The sequence below is a fragment of the Dermacentor andersoni genome, chromosome 1 (genome assembly GCF_023375885.2).
Source record: "Dermacentor andersoni chromosome 1, qqDerAnde1_hic_scaffold, whole genome shotgun sequence".
Taxonomy (NCBI): domain Eukaryota; kingdom Metazoa; phylum Arthropoda; class Arachnida; order Ixodida; family Ixodidae; genus Dermacentor; species Dermacentor andersoni.
Window position 1 is genome coordinate 252,986,682 of NC_092814.1, and position 27,619 is coordinate 253,014,300.

Here is a 27,619-nt window from a genome sequence, read left to right on the forward strand (position 1 = left end):
GGAAAGACACCGTTGCGGTTGCAAAACTTAACGATCTGTTTACAACATGTTGTAAGATTAAAATCAGATGAGGGAAAGAGTTGTGTACATGATCGGGCTACTTAAATAGCCCCAATGTGGTAATAGAATCAGCCATTGGAGCTCTGGCGGGTGAGGGTTTTTGCGAAAAAATGCACTGTTTTCCTTCTTATTGGTCATCAAGGAGTGACATCACAAGGCTACTTTTTTACTGATGAGAATGTAATTTCCTTGCCTCATGTGCGCAGGGCCCGTCTTTCTCCGCGGTGTTGACTACTGAACGGAAGTATTTTTAAAATATCTCAAAGAGTAGTTGACGTCAGCGGTGCATTCTTGTTGCATCCTTTGTTGGCCGAAAGGACGTTCTCTATTGCCGCATAGCCATTACCACCCAAAGATAACATTGTCGACAGGAAGTCCTTTTTTTCTAGGACGACACGACACTCAATAGCTCTTTCGCACGAGGCTGGGGCATTGACCTCAGCGTTCAACCACGCACGAGGCCGCACACAGTATTCTGGATACCATAGCTTCTTGTCGGCGACCGGAAGTCAGTTCTCTCCAGCCACTCGAAACGCAATACAAACAACGCTTGTAGAAATACTTCTCGCAGTTATAGTTCGTAGGCTAGCGGCATACCACTCCCATACATGCTAGGCATGATTCACACGCCACATTTAATTGTCTTAAATGGATGGTGAGGCGTAACACCAGCCATGATTTCGTAATGCCTGAACTATGCGTTCCACCCCACTTTTATTCTTCTGGAAATTTCCTCCTCATGATCAAAGTCCCCTGTGAGTATTTGATTTAGATAAACATACTCGTGCCTACAAATTCCAGAAGCTGGTAGCCCATCTTAAATTATCGTTCTCTTGCCAGGCTATGGAACATTACCTTAATCTTCTGCATATTAATCTACAACCCTACTCTTATTAGAGTTTGTCGGCGAAAGACGTCTATCATTTGTTTCAAATTACCACCAGCGTCGTTGAAAAGCACAAACTCATCTGCAAACCGTAGGCTGCTCAGATATTCGCTATTGATCCGCCATTGATCCACCTTCCTACTCTAATTGCTTAAATACTTCTGCTAAACTTGCTGTGAATTGGATTAAAGAGATTGTGTATCGTTGCCTAACCCATTTCTTGATTGGTACATTTTAGCTTTTCATGTGGAAAATCGATGTAGGTGTGGAGTCTTGCTAGATATTTGCTTAGATGTTCCTGTATGCTTCCTGTACTCCTCGACTACGAAATTCCTTCATGACTGCTGGTATCTGTGCTGAATCAAATACCTTCTCGTGATGTATGAAAACCGTATAGAGAGGTTCGTTGTACTCCGCAGATATATTAATTACCTGATTTATTACATAGATGTGATCCATTGTAGAGTACCCCTTCCTCAAGCTAATATTTTCTGTTGGCTGGCTGAAGTCAAATGTTGCCCTGATTCTATTAGAAATTACATACCTTAGTGAATATTCTGTGCTATACTCAAAGCAAGCTAACGGTGCTATATTTGTTCAATTATTTAATTCTCACTTATACTACGTCATTATCCTGCTTATCTCTCCTGGTTGAGGTTCAGATGTGACACAAAGCTTTTCCATTCGAAATAATTGCACTCCCGACCTCATCATACGTGACATTTGGTTGCGACAAGTTGCCCGAGCGAAAGAAACGAGTAACAGCCGTGCATTCACGGAAGGCTGCGCCCTTACGCTTCGCGAGTTTCCACAGCCCGGGGCTGATGTGCGCCTCAAGTCGAAAAACGTCTGACGGCTTCGTTCGGGAAGATTATCTCCGCCTTGTTCTGTCCCCTGCGACATCCGCGCTTCGTCCCAACCCGTTCCTTCGTCGCATCGCTTAATCCCTTCATTTAGCACCTCGCTCGAAGCAAGTTAAGACATGGCGCATCCCAAGAGCAGTGGCCTTTGCCCAGGAGCAACATTCATAACATCGCTGTGTAACAAAATAAAGAAAAAAATATACTACTTCCTTTCCGTTTTACAGTTCGTGCCGTACAAAGAGACGTTAAACCCAAGAGTACTACTTTGCCAAAATAATCTCACGACATCTATGAAGGCAAAAAAATTGCCCGCGGGAAAGCTTTGTTAGAACCATCGTATTTATTTATTGATGTGTTTATTTATTATAAATACCCGCAATCAACGTAGCTTTAAGGATGGAAATGGGGTTACAATTAAAGGAGCAAATGAAAATTCAGGAAAAGATGGCAACATTATACAAGTGTTAAGAAATATAAGGACACTTGAAAACATTATTTATAACAAACAGTAAAGATGGCCTGACATTAAATAAACGGCCCTATAACGTAAAGCTATTCCAAACTTTTCCATTCCAATTCTGCAATCAGCCCTCCATATGATTGGTCAAAACAATTTGGGCCGCCCCCACTTCACCTGTCCCTCACGCGACGTCACGAAAACCGCGTAAACGCCCATGCTGATATGATGTGTGCACACCAATTAAGCATGATCAAACCAAACGAAAGAATAAAAGTTATTTCTCATTCGACGCCTTTTTTTTTGCCATAATACTCTGCCATTGATCAAACGTTTTCGGACTGCGCCCACTTCGCCTTTCTGTCACGCGACGTCACAAAATCGCTAAAACTCATAGCGTCAAAGTGACGTGTACGCGTTAAAGACGCATTAATATGCCGCAAAAAACTGAATTTTTTTCCTGAATAGCCGGAGGCTCCTTCATAGCAAAAGGAATAAAAGGTGGCTGCTGTCACGATCCGCCCGGGTTCGTGAACGAGGGGGGGGGGAGGGGCTCGAGGCACCCACCGTTAGAGTGACGCTCCGCAGCGTGGTGGTGGTGAATGATGACTAGCAGGTGTGCTAGTTGATGTTTATTTGGTGCAGTGACCAATGTTGCCCAACGAGCCTGGCGGGCCAACGAAGATTATGCCCGAGGGGGCATAAGTTGCCCACCGATTGCTCTGGCACTAGCTACTTGGAGCAGCCGCGGAGCATGGATTTATTTGCGTATAATAAAAAATTTTCTGTGGCACTATAATGCTATCGAGCCCTTTAGGCACGTATTCGAGATCACTTTACCAACTCTTGTTTGCTGAGGATCCGTTCTGGCACCATTTTTAACATTCCGTTGCATGCCGTCGCGATTTCGACCAGCAAGCTAAGTGGCAAGCTGTGGCAAGTTAAGTGAGGCCAAGCGGATCAATCATAGACGCCGGCACCGCTTTCTTCAACTGGCTATTTACTTTGACTGTGCTGGATCGACCCCCATCGAATCCCTCTCCACTTGAACGTGCTACTCGCCTCTTTTCAGTCAATTCGATAAGGACATCTGCTCAATGTAGGCAAAAAGTGACCGCCTATACATGAGGGGCGCGTTTGCTTGGGCTTTCCAAACAACGCCGCGGATTACCACCTGATGCTTGCGTCAGTGGTTACGTAAAGTTGACATCTGGAGATTGTAACAAAAACATATTGGAATAGTTTTACGTTATAGGGCGCAAGTATAGTGTATAGTAAACGGAAAGGGAAAAAAATAAAATAAACACCAGTGGTTAACAATGTGCCAGATGCGTGCATAATGTAAGGTGACCAGTGAATTTGCACCACGCGAACATATATGTATATATATATATTTTGCAGATATATATGATGCGTATTGGAACAAGAAAAATAAATATATCAGGCGATAGTATCGCAAGAAGATTAATCAAACAAGCACTTTAGAAAAAGCATACTGTCGGTGACAGATGCAATAGAAGCCAGCACGTGGTTGCAGACTATAGTTGTGCGGGGCATGAAAGAATTAGAGAAAGTCTTCGTATTGCAGTGGATGCAGCCAACTTTATTTTTGTGGTGAACCCGAGACGAATAATAGGTGGGCGTCGAAATGAGCTGGTCTCTCTAAGACATGTGACTGTAAATTTTATGGAAAAGACAAAGACGTAAAGCCTTTCGGCGTAATGACAGCAATGGCAATGATGAGCTATTTTTAATTAGTGTTACGCTGGCCGTGTGGTTGTAATTAGAAAGGATAAAGCGAGTTGCTTAATTCTGGACAAGTTCAAGGGCTTGAGATAGGTTAGCTTGGTTAGGGTTCCAGACTGAAGCTGAATACTCTAATTTTCATCGAACAAGTGTCTTATACGTGAGTATAAGAGGCAGGCGCCTTACAGGTGAGAGAGGCAGGTGCCTTACAGAAGTTTCGACGAAGATACCCTAACATGCGGTTATAGCATTACAGATTATCGAGTGAATGTGGGCTTTCCAAATCAGAGTAGCAGATATGAGAGCACCTCCATTGCAAAATGCTCGAGTACACAACGCATTTTTACAAGCTGCCTATAAAATTATAGGAAAATGTCGCCGATATTAAATAGTTCTCTCTGTTCAGACCTTATTGATTGACAAAATTGGTGATAAGTGTGCCTAAAGCTTTGTGAGTGATGTCATTTCTCTAACGACTCGCAGAAATGATTACAGTAGATACCGCTGGAAGATACGGATATTTAAGACTCGACTTGCTGCACACCGTCAAGAGGGCCATCAAGCGCCATGATGACATGTAATCCCTGAAGTTTTGTGAATAATATGCGTGTAACATATTTCAAGAAATATGATGACTGGCTGCCCTTATCTGGAAGTATGTCCGATAATGACAGACTTTGTTAATAAGTCTTGAATGACTGTCTCTTATTTATCTCGTTACGTACAACGCGAATGAAGGAAATTAGGCGCAACAGAACAATCGCCACAGGCAGCCACCATAGGCCTGACCAGTATGGGTGACATTTTCTCCAATGTGTTGCAACCGGTGAAGCCATGTCAGTCTTCTACACAGTCTTAACTTTTAAATCAGATTACGCGGTCATACATGTGTGATTGCTGCTAAGGGCAATAGCATTTTTCCTGCATGTATGAATATTTCTGCTATGCCCCGTTAGAGTGCAGAGTCCCCTGATTTTTAAGATGAAAACTGGGAATTTCGTCACACTTGATGTTGTGCACAAATAGCCCAAAAAGGGCCGGTAATCTTTGATGTCATCTTGGTTATGCAGGACTTGGTATTCGTACTCAAACGGAAAACAGAATTAGGATGTTCAGCGAAGCCGACTCTAGAGTAGGGGTCAAAGATTTGGTCCCCGACCCCCGCTCCTCACCCCCCTAATTCTTCTGACGTAAACTTCTCGAATCCAACTGGAAGAAAGAAGTACCTTCAACCGATATGCTCTCAACTTCTCGCCCTCAACACACGGTGACAATCTGTCCATACTGTGCCAGCTCTGCGGTACACACCGGAACACCTTTTCACGCTGCACAAACTTGTTAATTCTTCCCCTGTCGGAGAGGCGCCAATAACGTTGACAAATCTTTCCGCAAGCGCAGCACGTTGCACTCACCTAATGAACATTGTCCCGCCTATGTCGCACAACGACTGTTTTAAACGTTCTTCCCTGAAAGTGTTGAAACGCGGAACAAACTGGATGGTTCCCTTAGGTATTTGCCTGTTAATTTCCATACGAATTCGTTAAATATTGTATATGGAAGTTGTTATCACAGGTGATTTGTACAGTGTTCTCATATGTTCCTGTAACCGATTGTTCCGTGTATATCTTACCTACATGATGTGTGATCGTTTGAGAGAGATCAGTATGTGTAAATAAACCCATAAAGAGAGAGAGGGAGAGAGAGGGGGAGAGGGACACACACACACACACACACACACACACACACACACACACACACACACACACACACACACACACACACACACACACACACACACACACACACACACACACACACACACACACACACACACGCGCGCACGCACGCACGCACGCACGCACGCACGCACACACACACACACACACACATACACACATACACACACGCACGCGCGCATACACACGCACTATCACATGAGAGGCTTAGTCAGTCATTAAGATTTTCATTTCTGCAAGGGAATGTCACTATTGCGGGAGCCTTCGGAGGAGAGGAGCTCTACTAAATGCACCAATCGGGCATTATCCTGAGCACTCCAGGCAGCCATTTTTGGTGTGCTCATGTACGTCTTCGCTATTGGCGGTGCTTCTGCTACAGGAACCACAAAAAAAAAAGCAATAAGAAAGGGGATTAACCGAGGGGCCGAATCTTTATTAGTCATATCATAACAAGCCAACAAACACTGACACCAAGGACAACAGAGAGGAAATTACTTGTGCTTAATAAATGAAAGAAAGAAACGATAAATTAATGGAAATCAAAGTGGTTGAAAAAACAACTTGCTGCAGAGGGGGAACGATCCCACAACCTTCGAAAAAATAAGCAGTGATTCCAGCTCGCGATTCGTTGCTAAAACACCACACTACCAGCGGCATTTCACTTAAGCGTGCTAGCAGTTATGGTAATGGCAAGTTTAGAAATTCCACATCAGAGATGTGCCTCGTAAAGTAAGCTTGTGCTGACACGAGAAGTCAAAGTTTATCAGATATATGTGCATACAGCTTGTGGCAACCATCAGAAGTCTTCATTAAGAGAATGATATAGTTAACCCCTGCCGAAAGGGGGATGTGATATCAGCAGTAGTAAACGCTGTCTGATGCCTTCGCGCCATTTTCCTGCCAAGCCGAGCGAACGGAACCCAGTTGGAGCATGACCGCGTTTGTATTCTTCATTAAGCAAGAGAGATAGAAAACAATGTGATACGCTCAAAGTACACACCGCAGCAAAATATACCGCTTCAAGTGCACGATAAACAAATGGCAGAAGTGAGCGTGGCAAGCGCCAAAACTTTATATTTGTGTTTCTTTTGGAAGTGTCAAATGCAAGGTTGAAAAAAAGGCAAGAAAGAAAAAGAAAGTCTGATTACAACCAGGCCTCGTCTCCAGATTTGATCGTAAATAATGAAAGCTGATTGAAGAAAGAACTTTTCACGCGTCTTTGTTTTTCCAGCAAATGAGAGTCGGTACACCAAAATAAAAAAAAAAATTCACAAACTTCATGTTGTACGGAAAAGAAAAGAAAACGTCACATATTTCTCTATGCAAATCCGCAGCCGCTGATTATGCTGACTGGACAGAAGCACCATAATATATTGTAAACAAACCCTTTCCTAAATTTTTCGCATAAAGAAATCAACGAGTCAGGACAACGTACGCAATATGCTGGCGAGTTTCGCTAGTGTACAGTAGAAAGAAGGTTGAAAAGGATTGAGCTCGGATGCTAAATATACACATAGGCAAGAACATTTTTGCTGAAAGAAGCACTTTATCCTTACGCCGAAAAGTATCTTTTGCCTTGTTTCTGGCCTGGTAAAGCGACTGAATTCACTTACATCACTGACATAGCGTGAAAGTCGCACTGTGAATTGCAGGCGTACGTACCTCCGTGCTCCGTGTAAACAAAAATTGCTTCAGGCTCGCATTGGTTCAGTGGAGTGCGAAATTCCGCGCATGAAAACTTCAGCAAGAGAAAAGCCAGAAGTGCAAAGTTACGTGTGCACACGTACTCGTGTTGCTTATCATTTTTTTCTTTTCCTTTGCGTCTTGGGTGATGCTGGCCAAAGCAGCTGTGGCTATACACAAACTGATAGGTTTTGACGAGAAAGTACTCTTTTCGAAAGCCACCTGTAAACGCGGTTGCTTGCATAACTTTAACACGTTGAACGGAGTCCACGACAGGACATGAAAGGCGGAACACATGCGCATGTGAGCAGGAGCATGTGAGTGCAACGAAAGAGCGAGAAGCATAACCTCTGCCCCAGCTTACCCTGTTGGGAAGGGGTAGTTTTTGTTTACTTAATACGGGCGTTCGAGCCAATGCTAATACTAATGCACTGGACAGCGTGCCATCGTTGAAATTGCAATTGAAACTAATGCCCCGCACTTGATGGAATGTGCCTATGGCAGTTATACTTATTTTTAACAGTGGTCTTCGTGCGAATTTATATTGACAAACCGCCAGCTTAAATTCTGCCTGCGGTCTTACACTATATACGTTTTTAATAAATACCAACCTCCACTCTGATGAGCGTACTCATGAACTTAATTGTGTTTTTTCTCAAATGTTTACGAAACGACGCTAAGATAAACTAGCTCGCAATATATCTCATTTTTTTAAAACTGCTCTCATGGGTACGAAATTGTCTTATTTGCCCAGTGTAGTTAGACAAGACTGGATAGAAATTCACTAGCCACCTTTCAGAGAAACTGGGGCTTAAAGTGTACGAAATGTTATTAATGTTCTTGGCAAACATCACGTGTAGATGGTGCTGTATGCGCAAGGGAACCTATAAAATTACGTACTTGAACCTTGTCCTCCCTCTTTAAAGAATACAAATGAATGTATACAGTAGTGGCTAATTAAGGGCTATTGATGCAACTATATATTTAGACCGGTTCAGTAAGTAGGGTCGGTGACTGTCAAAACGGGGCAGCAGCACAGGAATAAGACGAAGGCGAACTGAGGCGCAAGAAAGAGGCACACCAGGTGCATGTGCCTCACGTTGTCTTATTCCTGCGCTGTTTTCCCTTTACGATGATCAACCAACAAGCCCGGCCTGAAACACTGCTAAAAGATGACTTTCTCGGCAGACTTATAGACTACACATTTACTTCAAGGTACTTAGATATGGACGTCTCGCTACCATGGAGGAAAGCAGTTTAATTCACATTACAGCTCAGCGTATTCCACGCTATAATACTCGAAGTCAGATCCTCTGGCGAGAAAGATTTAAAAAAGAAAGCGCTTTCATTAGCGCAGAATACCCACGTTACGAACGGTACAGATTGAAGAAGCTTTTAAATCGAGTCCGAACTCCTCAAAGCAGCACTTGGTTGTTTTTGTGCGCCGTCGTGTTTTTCGCTCAGGTGCACTCAGCTCTGTGGGCGCGGTGGCTGCATGCGTGTGGTGCTATATGCAGGTACAAAAGTTGAATGGCAGCTTGCCGACGGTGGTGCCGAAAAACGTGCGTCACAGTTACTGGTGGTTGACGGTGGAACTCAAGGAGGAGAGATAAATTGAGCGAAGTCTTAGGGTTGGCAAAGCGATTAAGGTAATGAGACGCCAGTGAGCAGACATTAAACCAGGGTTTAATTTATGATACATTTGAAAAGCTTTATCTCTTCAAATAAAGAAAGTATAGGATCCTCTCTGGCTTTCGTTTGATGCTTTGTTCTGGGCCCACTTTAAAGACAAACCCAATTTTTTAAATATGAAGCGAAAACAATGTCAAAAATCGGTGAAGCACCTTGCAAGATATCGCTGACATTGGCGAAAGGTTGGAAATGGCGATGTACGATACAGGTATCATGTACAACTCTGGAGGAAACGTCCACTGTGATATTAATAAGCTGTTGAAGTCAGAGCAAAAGTTTGTTCATACTACATGTAGCCATCACTTTTCACCCACAGTTATGTACATATTTATATATTAACCGAAACAAATTTCACTTCACTTACACTTATGTTGCCTGAGTACACGACCATTGGGTTTGCTCTAGGCTGCCAAAGGTGAAGATGGGCAGGATGGCGTGCGGAACACTATAGCCTTTCGTGGCACGAGCATCGAGTGACACTCTTGTTTCTTGCGCAGCCCTTCCGGTTCACCTCCTGGCACGACCGGGGAGCAAACTTAAAATAAATCAGAAAATATAGCACAGTACAAAATTCATGGATTTAAATAAAGATGTGATATTAGAGCATAAATTTAGTTACAAGTTCAGCTACTGAAGTGTATGGAATAATTAGAAATGATTAGAAATCACTGAGACGACCGGGAAAGACATTGAAAATAAATCAGAAAAAATAGAAAGAGAAAGTACAGTACAAAATTCCTGTATTTAATTATAGATATGATATCAGAGCATTAGTTTAGTTATAAGTTGCATAGTGTCCCTCCCACACGTACTCAGTGCTTACTCTCTCCCTTTCTTCCTCTTTCTATTCCCCTTTCCCCCACCCCCAGTGTAGGGTAGCAAACCGGATGCTCTTCTGGTCGACCTCCCTGCCTTTCCTGTCCTTGCTTTCTCTCTCTCTGAGTTAATGAAGTTTCTGAAATAATTATAATTAATTAGAAATCACTCATACGACGGGGAAGACATTCGAAATAAATAAGACAAATATAGAAAAAAATAGTAGAGCACAAAATTCATGGCTTTCATTATAGATATACAAGAGCATAAGTTTAGTTACAAATTGAGTTGCTGAAATGTCTGTAATGATTAGAATTAATTAGAAATCATCGATTACCACACACAAACGCACAGAATCGTAAATTTTAGTGACCCATCACGTGAGCACACTTTGGCAAAATTGCTGGAAACCCGCAAGTAGAAAGCGGAAGTTACGACGTCGCTCCTAGTCGTTCCTAGTCTCTAAAGGCGCTCGAGTTCGCTCTTATCCATGTGCGGCCATTTTTCCAAGAAAGTATGCCTTCGAACCACTCGAAATCGACCATCGCGGACATCATCAGTCCCTTTCCACGTAAGTATGAGGCTCTGGACAGGAGCTATGGCGCTTCACGCTTCCCGAAGTAACCTGGGGCCTGACGGACCAACCGACTGAGCTGTCTCAGTCGGTTCAGTCTCAGTCTCAGTCTCAGTCTCCGTCAGGATTCCGTGAAGGCTACTCAACAATAGACCATATTCACACTATCAATCAGGTGATAGAGAAATGTGCGGAATATAACCAACCCTTATATATAGCTTTCATTGATTACGAAAAAGCGTTTGATTCAGTTGAAACCTCAGCAGTGATGGAGGCATTACGGAATGAGGGTGTAGATGAGCAATATGTAAATATACTGGAATATATCTATAACGGCTCCACAGCCACCGTAGTCCTCCATAAAGAAAACAACAAAATCCCAATAGAGAAAGGCGTCAGACAGGGAGATACGATCTCTCCAATGCTATTCACAGCATGTTTACAGGAGGTATTCAGAGACCTGGAGTGGGAAGAATTGGGGATAAAAGTTGATGGAGAATACCTTAGCAGCTTGCGATTCGCTGATGATATTGCCTTGCTTAGTAACTCGGGAGACCAATTGCAATGCATGCTCACTGACCTGGAGAGGCAAAGCAGAAGGGTGGGTCTGAAAATAATCTGCAGAAAACTAAAGTAATGTTTAACAGTCTCGGAAGAGAACAGCAGTTTACGATAGGTAGCGAGGCACTGAAAGTGGTAAGGGAATACATCTACTTAGGGCAGGTAGTGACTACGGATCCGGATCATGAGACTGAAATAACCAGAAGAATAAGAATAGGCTGGGGTGCGTTTGGCAGGCATTCCCAAATCATGAACAGCAGGTTGCCACTATCCCTCAAGAGTAAAGTGTATAACAGCTGTGTCTTACCAGTACTCACGTATGGGGCAGAAACCTGGAGGCTTACGAAAAGGGTTCTGCTGAAATTGAGGACGACGCAACGAGCTATGGGAAGAAGAATGATGGGTGTAACGTTAAAAGATAAGAAAAGAGCAGATTGGGTGAGGGAACAAACGCGGGTAAATGGCATCTTAGTTGAAATCAAGAAAAACAAATGGGCATGGGCCGGTCATGTAATGAGGAGCGTCGTTAAGAAGATAACTGATAGTCATTAAGGGTTACGGACTGGATTCCAAGGGAAGGGAAGCGAAGCAGAAAGTTAGGTGGGCGGATGACATTAAGACGTTTCAGGGACAACACGGCCACAATTAGTACATGACTGGGGTAGTTGGAGAAGTATGGGAGAGGCCTTTGCCCTGCAATGGGCGTAACCAGGCTGATGATGACGTCGCTAATCACGTCACACGTAAGAAGGTGGCATGATATTTAACCCACTAATTAATGGAAAACAGTTGTCTCGGAGTTCGGTGCGTGTTACGTTCGCTTAAAGTTAACCTCAAGAACACCAACACCGAGGTGCGCTGCCACTAAGAGACACCTAAGTCAAATAGGCTACCCAACCATTTTTCGTTCGTTTATGCATTCATTCATAGTTTTTTTCTTTCGTTCCTTTTATTTTAATTCGGACAGTTTGCTTTGCATCATGTATGAGCATTTAAATGAAAGCGTGCAGTCTCTCATGACTTGATAATTAGAAGTAGTGGCCTAAACGTATTGTCCATAAGCCAACAATTATAACTGCCTGTTTGATCTGTTCGCAACTTGGCAGCTATTAAATTTGTCGCCTGTGGGAGTGATTGCATTAAATTTTTTTACGATTCAGATAGATATATCAAGAAGTTGCTCTTAAAAGTCGGGCGAATAAAAATGAAGGGCGGAGGTGAAGCAGAGGCAGGATGCGAGCTAGCAAGACTACGTTGCCTTTCTTGAAATAAAGATAAAGTAAATCACACCAAGCGCCACAGTGCGCTTTGTTAGCGACTTTCAAATAAAAAGAAAGCAATTCCAAAGTACTGCAAAGCGCTGCAGCTGATGCGCTACAAATTGACAGGTTTCCTTGCGAGGCGGCTACGAACGCGCCATTCTTTCCTGCCAGTTACCTACCGGCTTATCGAGACAGTCGTAGAAGGAACACGCCTTTAACAACAACGCACACGAGCGCTGGCCCAGAAAAGCCAGTGTCTTGCTGTATTCGCCAAAAGTCGACTGGCATTCGGGCGAGGGGACTTTAATCAAGCCGTTTCTCTTTATTTACCCAAACCGGAGACAAGGACCTGTGCTTGCTGGATTCTCCTTCTAATACCGCATTACGTTGGGGCGAACAAGGGAACAGCGGTAGCGATAGCGAAACACTCCAAAATCCGTGACAGCGCACGTTTGATCCGAAATATACAGTTTCATTCTGTGATAAATGTTACACAATTCAAGGTTCCTTAAAGCTAGAAACGTACTTAAATGAGAGGAAGGCAGATAAGTGCCGGAACAAAAAAAGCGACAGTGTCCATCGTGACAAGGCGAGCGCAGGCGATCCAGGGGGACGTCGCGGCGCTCAGAGCTAGCAAATTGGCCCCGATGCGACACAACGTGGCTCTGGCGCAAAACAATACCTGTATCAAAGAAGAAGGAAAGCCTACTTTCGCCGTTCCCTTGCAGGTGATTATCAGGTTTCACAGGTTTGTTGGGCTTAGACTGGTCGACGTTGCCGATGTCGCATTTCGCATTCAGGCTATCATCGGCGCATTTATTTCAAGTAAGCTGACCTTTGCGCGCTCAATAAGGCACCCGTCTCGAGTGGACTTTACGATTTCTCAAAGCAAGTTGCTCTTCGCGGGTGCAACGACGAAAGAGGCACTGTAACTGAAAACGAGACGCCCTGTGTCTACTTCTGTCATGGGGAACTAGCGGTCACCGTTTCATACTGCTTATTATATACATAGTAACACGGTCTGTGGGGTTGAAACTGTGTTCTTGGCTGTTAGAATCGGTGAGCACACACTATATGGATGACCATTGCTCTTGCGGAGATCGCACTCTGTGCTTTCTTCTGGTGTCCTCTTAAAGCATATCTCCCCTGCATGCCTAAGCTCTTGTGTGTGGATTTTCGAACTCTTTTATCCATTTAGGAATATATGAGTTTGCACAGTCTGTACTAACATTTAATAATTTGTACTCATTCTATATTAATTTGTGAAGCTTATCTCAGTCAATGTCCTGGCATGGTGAAACAAGCAGTATCACCCGTTCCACGACCGCAGTTTCATATTGTAGCATATCTATACACGTACAACTACTGGTCTGTTGCACACAGAGGAAACTGCGAGTTAGACAAGATATTGTAAAACGTTAAGCATCAATAACTGCAACACAACTTTTGTAACTGTCCAAAGGTAATTATTTTACTTACCGATTATCATTTCAAGCGTGTTCTGCATGCACTTATGGAAGTTGGCCTTCGCTTGAAACATACGGTGTGTAAACTCTGTTCCTAACCTCTTCCCAACCGTTATCCATTCAAGACTAGCAAGATGATGTAGAGTTTACCGTCGAGATTGCCTACTATATAACTAGAGCTTCCCCGCGTTTGTCACATTTTGAAATTGTTGGAGATGACATATTTTCAGAGGTTGCAAGAACACATACTTCGTTGCCAAACAAGGTAAGAAAACTAAAACAGAGACATTGCCTATACGACGGGCACTTTCCTTGGTCTAGCTAGTTGCTCGGCTCGTAGATGTTTTTGCAAGGTGTTAACGCGATTGCGTGACCATACTGCGTGACCTGCAACTGTATGCAATTAAGTTTATGCCGATAATTTTCACATTCGTAGATATACATTGTAGGTGTGATCCAACAAGGTGTAGGTAAATGATTAAGGCACAAAATGAAATCAGAACGTATGGAAGAAAACTGCAGAGGGTAGAGGAAAGGTATGTCGCCCGCATTGTATTTTAGTCATGCGGGACGTACTCTGACGGCTGCGAAAGATAAAACAGATCAATTTATGGACTTCTTGAACAGCTGATGAGTGAAACTGCACAAATATTTCTTATGAACTATAGGTATTCTACAGCTAAGGGGTGCACTGGTGACATGCAGCTGTTGCTTCATGGATGACAACTCTAAAAGACGTTACCCTCAATATATCCCAATGCAGTCTTAAACTGTGCTGTAGTCTTGTTTCTATAATAGATCATCAGACATAACTATTAGTGTCTCGCGAATATTCGAACTTTCGAATAGTAGTTTCGAATATTATGCTATTCGATATTCGTTTCGAAAAGAAATTTAATATTCGACTTTTCAAAAATGTAATAATCGGTTCATTCTACTCAGCTTCGTTGCTGTAGAAATTCGTTATGCAGTGAAGCATTCTAAAAGTGGGAAGGGGCAGTGTAATGGCGCCGTATCCGTTCTGCTCTGCTATAGAGGGCGACTAAGAAAGCGTTTGTCACTATTTATTATTAGTCGAAGTAAGGTACATACAGGTAATTACAAATATAGGTACTATTCTACGTACCTTATCCAATTTTGGCACATAGTCCCCACACCAGTTCAGACTTATGTCCCATCGCAGCACTAAATTTGAGATGCACCTGTGGTAGAATTCGACGTTCGCGGCCTCCCCGGACGCTCGTTGTCAAGCAAGTCTTCACGGCCTTTTGCGAACTCACAACACCGCCACTTCACACTTCTCAAAGCGAGACACCTTTTCCCATACGTGGGCTGCATTTCCCTGTGGATTTTGACGGGTGTTCGTCCCTTGCTCCACAGAAAACGAATCCCACTTCGTCGCTCGTGCGCTGTCGACGTGTGAAGCACAACCGCCATCTTCAACTACTGACCGCAGCGCCGTGCCGCGCAGCTACCGGCAGATAAGCCCGGGCCCGTCCAAGAAAGGTCCACCGCTGGGAATGGAAATTGTTGACTTCGCATTTACAGCCGTAATTTGGCTTAAAAAAAAAAAAAAAAAAAAAACAGGGGCAAGGACTTTCTGATTCGCCTTCGTACATGGACTGCTGTGGAGAGATTGAGGTGAGGAGTACCTCAGCTACACCATTTGTCTATTTTATGTAGCAATAAATAATTGAATAAATGGTAATGCTAAGATAAATGCATCAATAAGAATGTAATGTAAACGGGAAAAAAGATAAAAACACTGCAGCGGAGGGTTCAGTGACGTCTGTGCATGGCACTACCCAAGTAATATAGTATGTACTCCTTATACACGAGTGCGCTGTCACCGGTCGCAGTACGAACACCGAAATGTCTAATAAGTATAGCGGAGACGTGTACTCAGAATTAAAGCATTGATACGACATTATATCTTCTGTTAACACTTCCTGTAGTCATTGAATTGGTTTATAATTTTAATTTGTGCATTATTGTACTTTTGTGCTCTTCTCATTAACATCCAACATACACAAACACAGTTGTATCATGCTTTTCTATTCATTAACCTCTTTCTATCTGCGACCTTTAGTTAACGAGTTCAAGTGCACTAAGATTTGGTCTCATTTTTTAACAGAACAAGTAATTAATTCGAATATACAGTAGTTCCTATGAGTACGAGTTTGGATCCACTTGTGTGCACAACAGCTATTCGATATTCGATTCGAAAATATTAGTCCCAAATCACTTTTCACTTCGAATTCACTTCGAACTCAAAATTCACTATTCGCACATGCCTAATAACTGAGAAGCGCCACAGGCTCGAGAAAAATCTTAATGATAAAATTGGCTTAGGAACAGAGTCCCCACAAATATTTGTTTCATTAGCACTTAGAAGTGTTATGTTGTATTTACTGAGGAGTATTAATTAATTATAAGTCGCATTGGAGCGTCAATTCATCATAATGAGATTTGATATTGTAGTATACAATATAATAATCATGAAATAAATGAAGAGCCCTGCACGGGAAAAGTGATTCATACCATAAAGAGCACAGATGTCACAAGTCCATGAGGTATGTACATCAGATCTGACCGCATGTTGTTACAGGAAGGTTAGTTTTGATACACAAACGTAGTGTCAGTGAGTCAAGTAAAAGCAACGGGTCATTTCAATATTACGAGGCGTGTATTTACACGGCTCATTTTATGAAAGCGAAACTAAAGAGAAGAATAATTTGGGTGAGCCATCAGAAATGAACGCTTGCTGTGAGAACATGCTTGGTAAACTAGAAAAGCCGCAATAATGAAAGAAGGGTGGCAGGCTTCCTCTAAATTCCAGTACCAGTCCAATGTCACGTCACAGATTTTGACGGCGTCTGCTCAAGATTAGGAATTTTTTTTTTTATCGGAGACGCTCATACCTATGATTGGATAAATGCGATTGGGCTGCTGGTATGGCGAGGGGGGGGAGGGAGCGGGGGAGGGGAGGGCAGGTTCGGTGAAGTTGAACTACATCGAATTCTAAATGAGCCAGAGACTGAACATAGCAAGTTTCGAGAACATTTATTGTATCACAAAGGTGCAAATAAGAGAATCTATTGTGAAATCCATGACGTCGTACTGATGAAGTGGCACCGTGTTGTCGGTGCGAAATTATAAAAAATAAATACCTTTGGGCCTTATAGCTTAAAACTGTTCCATTCTGATTTTATGCCAACCTCCTGGCGTCAAGTTTACGCAGCCGCGGGTGCAAGCATGGGGCAGTGACGCGCAGTGTTGTTTGAACAGCTCAATAAAGCGCTTTCCCCGTTCATATATGGTTACTTGTGTTTGCTTTCAAAGCCTTCATTGTCTACCTTCACACGTTTTAAATGCGAAGCATTTCTTTGCCTGAAAGGGGCCAAGGTCAGAGGGTTTGTCGCCGGTGAGCGCCGCGCACCCCCATGCGCCCGCGCGCTGGCTGCTACTGGCTCGGCCCCTCCTTGAACCACGCGCATGCGTGCGCTCTCCCACGCATCCGCTCGCGCGCCGCTACTGGCACGGCCGCTCGATGAAAGCGCACAGGTGCGGCCTGCCGTATGCGGCGGAGACGGCGTAGCTCGCCTAGTGTTCCGGGCCACCGCAGCGGCGCCACCAGAAGGGGAGAGCAGCCGGAGATATTTGCGGCGGATCGCAACGTGACAGCGCAGCTCGCCTGCTCTCGCCGCTATTTAAAGGGCGATAATAAATTTTTTTATAGTGTTAATCATATTAGTAAGCATGACTATCGAATGTACCAGGTCGGCGATGTTTCCACCACAATATAGCAACTGTTCGTTTGTAACTAAAGTGGTTGCTAGGGCTATTCGCATTGTGCGCGTCTCTCTGTTTCCTCCTTCCTTGCCGTTGCGCTGTACACTCTCGAAGATGTTGGTTTATGCAACAGTTATTTCTGCAACAGCACAGCCGCTTGTTGACAAGTGCGCTTGTATTTACTAAAGCATTCTGTTTTTCACTCTAGAAAACAGAAGACGAGCTAGAGCAACGGAGAAGTTATAACTGCTTTATTGTCCGTGTAGGAAAAATAATACTCTTTGTTGTTGTGATCACAGGTGCAGTACTTTCCTGGCGAGAGGCTTTTGCGCCAGGCGTACAAGTCGCTCAACTGACAGGTTAATATCTCCTGCACAGTTTGCATGGGACCGGTCGCAAGAGCTTTCTCAGGAAAACTTTGCACACTTCCATGGTACGGCCCTCCGCTCCGCAAGTCAGCTCACGGCATTGCAAAAGGTGCTGAGGAAAAAATTCTATACAGCGCCGCTCCTTTATCATCGAAGTGACGCCAATTCCACCAGTTGAATGGCCAACATATATATCTTTGCAGCGTTGAACGGCAAGGAAGCTTAAAAAGATTTCTGGATCTTACATGGTCATATCCTTTGCTTGAGCAAGCCTTCCAAATTACACACTCCCTTAGAATGACGTTACCACATTTAGGCTTCTTCATGGAGATACTGCGGACTTGGTTCCTAATGAACTCGGCAGTCTTGTCGCCTTGTGCAACACCATCGAGTACCTTCGTAAAATAGGCAATGTCCTTGTTCTTTTCAAAAAATTGTGCGCGCTCCTCAGCTCCATCGACCTTCTCTTGAAGTGCCTGTAGCGCTCCTTTAAGTCGCGCGGCCTTCGCTTGTACGCGGCGCGTTCAAGCTTAGCGAAGGCCGTTTTTTTCAAACTCGAGAGAAGTTTGGCATGATGCATCTGCAAATGATGCAATTTGAGCACAGGTTTCAACCACTGGCTCGGTGTTATTAGACATTACGGTTTCATCGCTGTCAGGCAGTGAGCCGGCCGTTTTGACTAACAACAGGCTCGTCATGTGAAGCAACAGTGCCCGCGCATTTTGCCCGTGATTGCGGATCACCCTATCTTCTTTCCAAGCGCGGCCGCTTCTTCCTTGGAGCTGACGTGGTCCTCGTGCTCATGTAGCTGTGATAACTGGGGAACACTGTCGGCACCGCAGTTGGCAAAAGCACCACCAGCTTGGCGGTCGCCTTGTAGTGGCGCTCTGTAAAATGCAGAGCACACACCAATGACCTGTCATTTGGCTGCTATATTGTTCCTTTCCCGCCAGGTCCCTCCCGGGAAATGTTTCGCAGCCATGCTGCCCTGCGTTCTGAGTCGCTAGGGGAACTCGTGGTAGCGGATTTGGGTGTTGTTCGAAGCATTCGTCGTACACAGCGGCACGCAACAGTTGCGCGGCATTGTGCCGCAAGCATAAAAGATCACCCAGGCGTGAACTATCTTGAGTGACACTAAACAGTAACGATGCACACGAATAAAAAAAAATTAAAACCACTGAGCTGCGCGCCCTTTTTAATGCTCGCTCCTTCCCGCCAGTGCCTCGCGCGGGCTCTCCCCGACGACTAGCACCCTCCTCGCGAAACGCGGCGACAACTGTAAACTCCGCTTCCACGCTCTCGCCCATAGACGGTGGTGCGACGCAGCAGGCCGCACCTGTGCGTTTTCATCGAGCGGCCGTGCTACTGGCTTGGCGCCTCCTCGCCTTGCTGCACTCGCGGCACATATAGACGTGACTCGCTGCGCTATGTCGAGCGTAGGCCTCGATTTGCAGACAGAAGAATGGGCCCATCGAAAGTATCAAGCGAAAGAGGAGCGTAAAAGTGCAAATACTCTGCATAGACTACAGAGGTATGCGATGCGTACGGAATCGGCGAGGCAGGAGGTGAAGCGACGGGCCGACGAGATACGCGCCGCGTGGAGTACGGCACGCGGACGAAGAACAGAGACACGTCAAGCGAACAGCCTCTGAACAAAAGGCCGAGATTAAGCGGCGCCATCTGGAGCAAAACCACTTGCGGGAAACAGACGCTACACCGTAAGGGTGTCGCGGCCTGCGCATGTGGCGGTCCTCGAGCGAGCGTTTCCACGGGAGGATGCGAGTTCGTTCAGGCTTTGCGGCATGTGCAGGGGAGAAACGCTTCGCATTGACTTAGATAATAACCGACGATGGTTTCTGCAGTAACTACATTTTAAAGCGAAACTTTCTATGTTTCATTGATTCGGTCGTAAACCCGCCGTGGTTGCTCAGTGGCTATGGTGTTAGGCTGCTGAGCACGAGGTCGCGGGATCAAAACCCGGCCACGGCGGCCGCATTTCGATGGGGGCGAAATGCGAAAACACCTGTGTACTTAGATTTAGGTGCACGTTCAAGAACCCCGGGTGGTCGAAATTTCCGGAGTCCACCACTACGGCGTTCCTCATAATCAGAAAGTGGTTTTGGCACGTAAAACCCAATAATTTGATTCGGTTATGAGTGCAGAAAACGCAGTGCAGGAAAGCCAACTTACACATCTGCGTAGAACACTACAGTTTACATTCGAAGTACCGCGCCAGCGTCGACTGGCCGGCCGGTCAGTGCCTGATAATGGCGCGAAGCGATGAGCTCAGCAAGAGTAGCGCATGCGCACAAAGTTCACTGGAAGCGCAAGTTGCGTCTGCTAGGCATGACACCGCTCCTGTCGCGATTAACTGAGCTGCCCTGCTTTTCGGAGACAGCAAGTACGCGTGAACACGGGCTCTTCTTAGGATCTGGAAAATACAATCCTAAACAAGCAATCAAATCACGTATTCATAGCATCAGGTCGCTCAGCATTTCATGGGTTCATCAAGGCCTTGGGTTCATTGCGTGGTCGTTGGCTTTGGACTTTGATTCAGTTTGCATAGAGGAAAGCTTTGCGTTCAACCATCTTTCTTTGGGAAAGGGGCTTCGATTTTTTCCTATCTACAGTAATTGACCGGCACGAGACAAGAAGTATGCAGAAACCCAGATGGTTTCGGTGGGGTCGAACTAGTGCAGTGAAGGTAGGTAACGGAATAAGGAGATTGTTGCCAGCGTCTGTGATTAGTCCGCTTCCCCTTGCTTAGCTTGCGTTGGGTGGTCCAAAATCATGGCGGCGTGCGATTGGGGATCTAGAAATACAGCTGAAACGGGCCGTCGGCGAAGAATAATTGATAGAGTGATGTCGTCTACGTACCGAAAGAGCACCACGCAATTTTTTTATTACCATTTATATTATATGAACACTGCAGGCGCATTTCCGCCGCCTTCGTCGACGTGGATGCAGCCGAGATGTCCTGTATAAAGTACAAGTGCGATAACATATCGGCCACGTGCCGTATGCTGTGGGTGCGAGTGAAAGCGTGCAAAGGTGAGCCGGCAGGGATTGTGAATCGATCTTGCACGCGCAAGGGAGGAAGGCGGGGGGAGGAAGCGCACCGTCTTCCACCTAGCGCAAGGCAGCACGTGGAGGGGAGGTGAGGGCGTTTTATTCCCGCGGCAACTGCGTATGGCGCGGCTGACCGCGGTTGCACGGGCCCTATCTTGAAAGCAATCCGCGATGGGTACAGAATCTGGGCGCGCTGAGGGCGGATGGCTTCATGTGCGCTGTGTTCTCGCCGCTTAGTTCGCGTTGAAGCGAGAGGCAGTACGAAGGGCAATCCGGTCGCTACTGCTGTGGCACCTGTTCACGCCAGGGTTTTGGCAGCGAGTGTCCGTGATCATCGAATGAGGTATGCTCATGTTTGCCTGTGCGCGCGTGACACCATGCTCGTTAAGTTAGTTAGTAAGCGAATGTTTACAAGTTTATACGGCCAATAAAACTGCTGTCTTTACTTCGTATAGCTGTGTAACAATTTTCTCTCGTAATCGGTGCTTCGCCATTCGGCCCAAACTGCTACATTTTTTTTTATTATACGCAAAGAAATACATTCTCACCGACAGCTCAGAGTAGTCTGTGCTAGGGCAATTGGCGTGCAACCATCTTCAATTCCTTTCGGAACGGGGTAGTCTTCGCGAATCCGAAAAGAAAGTCAGTTTTGTTTGGCACGTTAATGCATCCTTAGTAGGTATACGTCACTTTGAAGTGATAAGTTTTAGTGGTTTTGTGGTGCCCCGTGACAGACAGGCGAAGTGGAAGCAGCCGCAAAAAAATTAACACCAATAACGGAGGACCAATGAGGAAACAGGCGTAGAATTGCAAAGAACTTTTTTCATTTCTTTGGGATGAATCATGCAAAATATTTATTTATTTATTTATTTATTTATTTATTTATTTATGAATACTGCCTTCTTAAATGAATCATATCGGGGTGGGTACAGAAGACCAGAAAAGATACAGGCACAAATAACCGAAACACATTATAACAATAACTGCAATGCAATATGCAATAAAAATATTATATACAATATTTACAATCTAGCGTATTGTGCAATACACTGATTAGTGACTGACAATTAGTGAGGCTGCTTTCAAAGAATGACAGTGCACTATGTGATACGACATCATTAGGAAGATTATTACGGTCAGTAATACTAATAGGAAAACGTTAGTACTTATAACAAATACTCCGTGATGTTAAATGTGTTATCTCGCCGTGTCGTTCGCGAGTGGTCTAACCCGAAGAATACGTAAGGATACCCGAGGTGTTAACATTTAAACGTCATTCATATCAGATTAGGAGTTTTCGCAGTTTTCATGAGAACGCATCACAGAAGGAGAAGCTGGCGTTGCTGGAAAATCTTTGACCAATTCTGGAAGGCTAATGGCAAAAATGCAATATAAGAAGATCGGGTTAGTTTTACATTGTAGCGCCCTTTGACCATCGCTGCTTCTAATTATCAAGCTCGTATAGCAAAATCAACGAAGGTAGCGGTTTAGAAGAATGCTTTATCAGAATAAACTGATTTAGTGTTTCCATTTTGTTTGCCTTTAACACTAGGTTACAGTAAACGTGGAAGACATTGATCGATTCTAGAAAGTCTAGTTTGATCTTTTATGCAGCTTATATAAAAATATAAATTTTCACCAACTATTTCCATTAACGACAAAATCCCAACAAAAAACGACGACGATGGCGACAACAACAACAAATGGAGGAAATCAGTGCCACTGGCTGGAGCGAAAGAATCTTATTTTATTATGGAAAGGTGATCCATAAATGATCTATAAGCATGAACTTAATATTATATGTGCGAAAAGATGTCTTCTAATTATTACATGGTGCAAATGGCTGAGAACTAGACCTATAATTAGGTGGAATATGCGTGCATCTATGTTAGTGGAGCTGATTCAACTCATGTATTTTTGCTTATTTGAGCAAATAGCTAAGATTAAACAATGTTGTGAAAAATCTTTCTCGCCACATACGTTACCGTTCATTAGATACCTGAACATCGCTATTTCTCATGCAGGCAGTTTCCGGATTTTCAAATAATCTATCTGAACGGGCCAATATGAGCGCTAAATGCTCAGTACGAGTATTTTAAAAAGAAGAAGTAAAACAAAAGCTGTTGGAAATACACAAAAAACGAAAAAACAACAATGAGAACACACGTTATATTGGGACTTGCTGTTGCCAATGGCTTGTTCATATTTCATACCTTCGCAAGAGAAAGTGACGTGGGCCATTTACTAAAAGAACGAAAAAAAGCGAAGCGAAGATAAACGCGAAGTTTTTAAAGCGAAATTCCATCACTCCCGCCAACTGGTGGCCGTTCCTTCTAACCTCTATCGACTGCGCAGATGCGAACTGACCTCGCATAGTCTTGCATCGGCTATATAGTTCCTGTATAGATCCGTGCGTTCCTTGCATGCTCCTATCAGCCGTGACGGTGTAGTAGCTTTGGCGTTGCGCTGCTACGTTTGAGGGCACGGGATCGAATCCCAGACTCGGCGGCCACATTCCGATGAGGGCGACATGCAAAAACGCATGTGTGCCGTTCATTAGGTGGGCTTTAAAGGAACTCAGGTAGTCAATATTTATCAGGAGTCCCCACATAGGGCGTGCCTCATAAGCATATCGTGGTTTTGGAACGTAAAACCTCGGAATTTTTAATCCTCCTCTGTTGTGTCTAATTCAAACAACACATCCTGCAACGTTCTCGCGCCCTAAACTCTCATGAATATCTAATCAGCTCCGGTCGACTGTCACGTTTGACGAAAGATTACGTGCTACATGTGTTCTTAGTTCACTCATGTGATCTACTACACAAGCGCAGAGTAGCAATCAATCTAAACCCCCGAAAATTTTGAGCATGGGATAACAGTAGTAACAGCAGCAGTAACAAGAGCAGCTGTGTATCGCAAATAATTAAAAAAAGGTACTCTGAACTACTGACAGATCAGATAGAGGCAATTAACGTGACGTATATAAAAGAGACTGAAGAAGAGGCTTTCACTCAGTAGTGAATGGCGCCCCGTTGGAAGATGCGGACAGCTGCGGAACAAGGTGAAAAAAAAAGACAGCCCGAAACAATGGACACGTTGTAATGTACAAAGACACCAGCACATTTTACATACCACGTATTGTGTTTCAATGCATCATCCTCCAAAACTAAGAAAGCTTTGCTTACATGGAAAAATTCATCCCGGACCAGGACAAATTTTTCTTAAACTGCGAGGCTTTCCTTTTGGGTAACCCGTATGGGTTTCCTTTGTAGCAATTGCTACGATTGGGTGGATGTCTCATTTTCACTTTAATAAACGCAATTATAACAAAGTTGGCCCCGCAGTACATGAGTGTAGTCAAACACGCCCAGAAAGAGGATAAATACATACATGCACACCCGTGGCGTAGTCAGAAATTTCGCTCGGGGGGGGGGCTCACATTGCAGCTCGGTCTCCTCCTTAAGAGGAAGCTTTAGCTCGCGTGCCGGTATCTAAATACATGTAAAGGGAGAATTCGTTTTTCTCGGCAACCAATGCACCAAATTTGACGAGGTTTGTTGCATTTAAGAGAAAAACTTAAATTATAGTGACTGTTGGTTTCTACTTTTTCATTTAGTTTGTCAATTCTTTATTGAAAATTCACCAAGATCGCACATCTTCAGAAATCTAAACTATCAAGTTTAAAACTATGTAACTCAGCAATGAAAAATGATATCACAATTCTGTGAATTGCACCTGATAGTGCATATACAGCGGACAAAATTTCTATGTTACACGTGAATCTCAAGAAATTTAGCATTATGGAAATACGGCTTTCGCAGAAACCTTGTACACAACGTAATCAATTCACGTAGGATACGAATTGACACACCAAATTTGTCCGCTTTGACTGTTATAATGGATGCCGTTTACTGAACAGCGACATGTGTGCTTGATGCAGAGCTATTAGTTTTAAATATCAATCCTTGTTCAAATTTTTAAAAGATGTACATATTTTTCATGTTATATCACCAGGAAATCCGTAGCACGGCCTCTTAACTGAGGTTTCTGCTGTGGTAACTGCATTAAGAGAAAGCACCTGCCTCCCAGCCTTTGGGCTCAAAGGCCTCCCGGAGGCATAGGTGCTATTTCCATATTCTTGCATTTTAGCTCCAGGATAACTTATCATACGTACTATATCCATAGACAACTACATGTATCACTATCATAATTTTACACTATATATCATTTTACGCTTCTATGATACGGATTGATTTTAGGCCACTTTACAGCCATGTTGCATCGCACCATCGCAACTCACAAGTCAGCGCTTAACGCAACATCATCAGTCATGGCGCTCTTTGGCCATACCTAGCCCTTGCGCCACTAAACAATACACATTCATTCATTCATTCATTCATTCATTAGTTTGTAAACGTCGTACTTCTATTTTTGGGGGGGAACTTTCGAGTTTTTCAAAATATTTAAGCAATGTTCAGGCCCTAAATCGAAATTCAACTTGCAACAGACACTAGAATTTAACTTTCTCTCTCAAATGCGACAAATTTCATTAAAAGCTATCCGGGGGTTATCACAGAAAAGCGTTTCTGCGTTCTACATGTATTTGAATAAGCCGCGTCGGAGTTGGGCGCGAGCTAAAGCTTCCTCTTAAACAATTTGTTTGGGGATCAAATACATGAATAATAACTGCATTATCATTGCTAAAGATGCTGCAAACGAATTCTTGAACGCTACGCACTGTCAAAACAAGTAAACTATGTATTTTTTCATAAAAGAATATACTTGTATGTGCCAAAAATTGTGCCCAAAATAACCGACATCAATGCTTCCATGTTTTTCTCTATTTAATAAGTAAATAAAATATCACACGAACTTTAGAACTATATCAGCAAGGCAGTGCATGCCGCTGGTATGAAAAATGTAAAGGCCATGAAATTAATAAGCTGAGGACAAATATTGTAATGAAACTTTGTCATTCAAGAACCTTGTTTAGATTCTTGTGCACATGCAACGGCCAGTGAAAAATCTCAATGATGCTGTCATTTGTTCCAATGTATTACGCAGGAGCAGCTGTCACCGGTCGCGCAGCGTGAGTAATTGCACCGAAATTATAGCCGCAACAGAGAGCACGTATAAAAAGCAGGAGTTCTGCAAAATAAACGATGGTGAGTGAAATGAAAGTGAATCAATGCGAATATATATGACAAACGGGGTACTTCATTTAAAAGTAGTCTCCATGAGTATTTAGACATTTGTCCCATTGACTAAGGAGTCGCGTGATTCTCCTCTCATTAAACTTCTTGGGTTGCTGCTTCAAAAAGTCTGCAACTGACTCTTTCGCGTCATCATCCGACACGAATCTGGTTTGCTTGAACTGTTTTTTCAAATGCTCCAAAAAGTAGAAGTCGCAAGGCGACAGGTCTGAGCTGTATGGCGGATGTTGCAGCGTTTCCCACTTGAACATTGACAGTTTTGTATTAATCACATAAGCGACGTGGGGATGGCATTGTCGTGGAACAAGATGACCCCATTCGTCAATTTTCCACGTAGTTTGTTCTTGATTGTGACACGCAGCCGATCTGGCGTTTTACAATAACGAAACAAATTCATAGTCTCTCAAGATTTAGCAAATTCTATCAGTAATGGCCCCTGACGATCGAACAAAAGTAGTGAACAATACTATTCCGGCGTAAATGACGGCCTTTCCTTTCTTGGAGGCAGGGAATTCGAATGTTTCCACTGTAAGCTTTGCTGTCGTGTTTCAGGTTCGTAGAAGTGGCACCATGGTTCGTCCGCGATCACAATTGGAGACAAGAAGTCGTCCCCCTTATTGTGATACCAGATCAGATGAGTCAAGGCAGCGCTGAACTTCTCCCTCTTCTGGCCGTAGTTCAAAATCTTGGGCAACCATTGCACACACAAGAGCGGATAACCGAGATGTTCATGAATTATGGCGTGAACCGAAACGTGGCTGATGTTCACACGCTCTGGCAGTTCATCGATGGTTATCTTCCGTTCTTGTCTCATCAGCTCATCAACCTTTGCAGTTTTGTTAGGTGTGATTGCACGATGGCTTTGTCCCGGTCTTGGATCGTCTTTGCAGCTTTCACGGCCTTCTTTGAATCGTTTGCTCGAACGCTTCACAGTGGCCAATTTATGCAATGTTCAACGTACACGGCAGCCATAGGGCGACTAATTTCTTTTTCGGAAATACCTTCAGCTGTCAAAAACCTCAGGGCACCACACTGCTTAACTTCTAGAGCGTCCATTATGTCGCGCAACCATGTTCAACCCAGTGCATGAAAGCATTAAACAACCTTGATATTCACACCTGCGTGTCACTTTTGTAATAGAGAGATGCCTCTATGTCACGTGCATGCCTCGCTGCTAATGAACCGAACCATTATTACGCGGGGCTGGTTGGATCACTTTCATTTTACTCGCCTTCGTACATCAGAAATGCGAAGATGCTATGGAATACACAAATGCGAAGATACAGCTTGATAAAAGGGAAAAAAAGGTTCACTGCACGTATACTGCACGTTCACTGCCCGTATACACAAAACTCCGCAACAAGATATTTAAATA